This window comes from Sinocyclocheilus rhinocerous, unplaced genomic scaffold, assembly GCF_001515625.1.
Source record: "Sinocyclocheilus rhinocerous isolate Xijiao unplaced genomic scaffold, SAMN03320098_v1.1 scaffold364, whole genome shotgun sequence".
Taxonomy (NCBI): Eukaryota; Metazoa; Chordata; class Actinopteri; order Cypriniformes; family Cyprinidae; genus Sinocyclocheilus; species Sinocyclocheilus rhinocerous.
In genome coordinates, this window is record NW_015659024.1 from 1,085,498 (window position 1) to 1,090,057 (window position 4,560).

A 4,560-nucleotide genomic window follows, 5' to 3' on the forward strand; every position below is an offset into this window, starting at 1 on the left:
TATATATATATATATATATATATATATACATATATATATATATATTAATTAAGTGATATTAAAATCATTATATTTCAAATATGCTTTTATTGAATATTTATTACAATATTGTGAAGTAGTGAAATTTTGTAACTTCTGTTGAATTGTGAATTTAAAACCTTCACTTACTGCATAAAAAAATAGTGGTTTGCAAATTCCAAAATATGTTTACAAGTGGGGAAAAAAACCTTCAGGAATATCAATGCTTGGGTCTCTGAGGATTTTTATTTATCATTGAACCTTTAATCTAAATCCACATTAACTAAATGTGGTCTAAAGTGGTCTGTTTAACAGGCCCAGATTTGCCTTTTCTTTGCTGATTTAGGCAGTGAATCTACTGAATGGATTTAACTAATGCATTCTATAATCTGACAGCATAATCATATTGGGGAATATATTTAATAATCTAAAACACAAGGGGACAGACATGCATAGAGATTGTAAGTGACAGCTATTTGAAATTTCTGAAAATCGGCAGTGCTAGTTTTAGAGCACAAACTGATTTTGTGTGGCACTGGCTATGAGTCAATAAGACGACACAGAAAAAACTAACAAAAAAAATTTCTGATTGTATTGATGTCTACAAACAAACAGACCCTCCAGCTCTGAACAGAGCGAACACATCTGATCTAACGGCCGCAGAGACACTGAGATGTGCCCTAAACACAAGTGATTGGAAAATTACAGGGACTTTCTCCAGTGTTAAAGCAACAAAATGTGATTATTTTAAAGGGGGTGATTATTTTCTACACCCACTGTACAATATGTATTTAATTAAATTAAATTTTATTTTATTTTATGTGTAGTGAGGTTGTTTGTCATTATTCATCTGATTGATATAACTATATACATACACACACACACACATAGTTGTCAGTGTTTCTTTGTTTGAATATGGCGCTTATCACATGCTGTGTGGTATCGGCGTTTGGTATCGGGGCATTTTAACGAGTACGAGTACGAGTACAGGAGGCCAGTATCGGGCCCGATACCGATACCAGTATCGGTATCGGTGCATCCCTATTTAATAATCTAAAACACAAGGGTACAGACATGCATAGAGATTGTAAGTGACAGCTATTTGAAATTTCTGAAAATCGGCAGTGCTAGTTTTAGAGCACAAACTGATTTTGTGTGGCACTGGCTATGAGTCAATAAGACGACACAGAAAAAACTAACAAAAAAAATTTCTGATTGTATTGATGTCTACAAACAAACAGACCCTCCAGCTCTGAACAGAGCGAACACATCTGATCTAACGGCCGCAGAGACACTGAGATGTGCCCTAAACACAAGTGATTGGAAAATTACAGGGACTTTCTCCAGTGTTTGTGGAGGCAGAGGAGCTCTCGCTGAGGCTTCTGGGTAATCTGGCAGATGCGGGAAAGCACTTTGATTGTCTTCCAATCACTTCAAGAGAACTGTGGTCATCACACTATGAGCAAAACGTCCCGACCGAGCAATGCAGCAGAAGGGATAGTTCACCCCAAAATGAGAATTTTAGCTGAATCTCTGACTGGCTATTTTCATATAATCAAACTGAAGGTGGATGAACACAGCCAAGCTCCGAAAGTGTTTCATTATTAGACAGAGTGCATTAGTGCGTCCGCTTTTTCAGTGCCGTTGAGTCTGGAAGTATTTTTCCCATTGGGATTTAAAAAAAGTCTTCATTAAAGTGTTATAAGCCATGAACCAAAGCAGCGACAAGGAAAATCACAATATTACAAACTTTAATTTGAAGCAAAAAAGTATTTGAAAGTGCAAGACTGCGAAGAGAACGACTTTAGTGAGGGAAAGACCTACGATGTTAATCAAATTCAAAACAATAGAGAAATATAAAACTAGAGTTGTATTTAGACTTGTTGATTATATCTATTCACTAACACTAGCTAGTTGCTTATTAGCATGAATATTGCTAGCATATTGGCTGTTTATTAGTAAATTATAAAGTAAATTATAATTATAAAGCACATAGTAATGCCTTATTCTGCATGACCATATTTTAGATCCATTAACCCCTACCCCATACATAAACATAACTACTACACCTACTACCTTACTATCAGTAAGAAGCAAAGGAGGAGTTTATTGAAGGAAAACTCTTAGTTAATAGATAATATGTGTTCCCTAATCTAAAATGTTACCCAAATATCAAAGTATTTTGACAGCATTTTTGACTTATGCGTTGCTTCGTGGGAGTGGGTGGAGCTAAACAACTCTTTTGTCAGGATTTGACACTCTGATTGGTGGAATTTTCTGTACTGCATCATGGGTAAATACATTTTTAAGTTATGTAAGTTATCACTGAAAATCAATTTCCCTATGGAGAGAATGAATGGAGTTTATACTTTTCACTTTGGCCTGAAGTCTTCATCTGGGCTGAAGTCTTCAGCAGTCATATGTGATTAACAGAGCATTCAGCCTAACATCTAACATCCACAGAAGAAGAGTGATGAGAGTGATGAAAGTTTTGTTTTCATCATAGCTGATACTGATAGTTGGTAGGAGTGAACATTGGTAACGGTCAGTTAATCCATTAGTTTGTAAACACACGTGTAATTGCTGGAGTTCATGTGGGCTGGCTTCAGTAATTGTCGGTTGTCCCTTTAAACATCAGCGCAGTAATTTCAGATTTGTACTCGGGTCTTGATCAGGGATAGAGCTGTGAGGCACTAGAGCTGCTCCGGGGATAAAAATACCTGTTGCGAGCTGTTGATGGTAATTATGGCCGTCTCTCATAGACGACTCTTAGAGAGCCTGAGAGCCGTGGCTTCTGTCTTTGATTGCTGCCCTGGATCCTTCAGCTCTGATGTCCATTAAATCTTGATTGGTCTTCTCTCTCTCTCTCTCTCTCTCTCTCTCTCTCTCTGTGTGTGTACCGTTTATCTTACATACCAAATTTTTGACAAAACATGTTTTCTTTCAGGGGTAGGGTTGGGTTAGGGATAGAAAATATTGTTTGGTCAATATAAAAACAATAGAAGTCTATGGAAAGTGTGTGTGTGTGTGTGTGTGTGTGTGATGGGGAACCAGTGGCCTGATGCACAAAGCTAATTGAACAAACTCTGATTTTTAGAGTAGGTTTAGACTTGACAAAACCAAACAAATCAAACCTGGTTTGGTTAAAGTGCCATCTCTGGGTTTGAGGTTTTAGTCCAATGTAAATTAAGGGTCTGTAACAACGTTCGTAGTTCGGGAAGAAGGAGGCGGGAACTGGCGAACGTTCCAACAAAACTTTAATAAAATAAACACAAAATAGCGCGACAGCCCCTCGCGGACGACTGACGCGCACAAACAGAACCAAAACACAAAATAAAATCCAGGCTTCGTCCTCTCTCGTCCAACACTGTCGTCACTCCTCCTTTTATGCTTCCGGAGCTCCTCCGTGGGACTCGAGACCGGTGAGTGGCGCAGGTGTCGTGCATTAGCATTTACTCCACCGGCCTCGCTCCGTTCCCACGGCTCTCGGACCGCCCCACTGGTCACAGGGTCCATTTGACGTTTACATTGTTTCTAGGTTAAAGGCAATTGAAGTAGCATTCCGTTCAACTATTGAAAAAAAAATATATATATATATTGTATTTGTACATTGATATTGTAAATACTATTAATTGAAACCAAATCTCATCTAAGTCTGTTCAAGTGCATGTCAAGTCAAGTCGTCAAGTCACTTTAGCGCTTTATACAATACTGACTGTGTCAAAGCAGCTTTATAGTGTCAAACAGGAAAATAGTTTGTCAACGATGCAAGAGGACAATAACAAAGAGTCATTTTTCCAGCTAAAGTCAGTTCATTGATGATTCAGTGATGTTGTCATCCAGTTCAGCTGGATGATGGTGTGAAACTTACATGGTGTGGTTTAATTCCAGGCTGCAACACAGGTCAGATTGTGCAGAGGACTCGTCTGGTTCTCATGGTCTTGTGCCGATGGTCGTCGAGGTGACGAGGTCTTCACAGAGGATCTGTCTCTGGGGCGCATCTAGTTGACGTGGTCTCCACTGACATTCAGGGCTGTAGAGGTCATCTCTAGGTGCTGATCCAACATCTGATCTGGATACGGACTGGATCCGTATGGCTACGGTCACCTCAGAATAAGAATGAATGAGACTATTATTAGCGTAGATGCCATTCTTCTCACGATGTAGCGAGTATATCAGGTGTTATGGGAAGTGTTCACGGTTCCGGTTGACCTAATTAATGCAGCCTAACTATCCTTTAACGGATTTGAATTATAGAAATGTGATAGTGTATTATGTGTATGCCAGGTTAAAGAGATGGGTCTTTAATCTAGATTTAAACTGACAGAGTGTGTCTGCCTCCCGAACAACGCTAGGTAGATTGTTCCAGAGTTTGGGCTCTAAATAGGAAAAGGATCTGCCGCCCGCAGTTGATTTTGATATTCTAGGTATTATCAAATGGCCAGAGTTTTGAGAACGCAGCGGACGTGGAGGACTATAATGTAACAAGAGCTCGTTCAAATACTGAGGTGCTAAACCATTCAGGGCTTTATAAGTAATTAG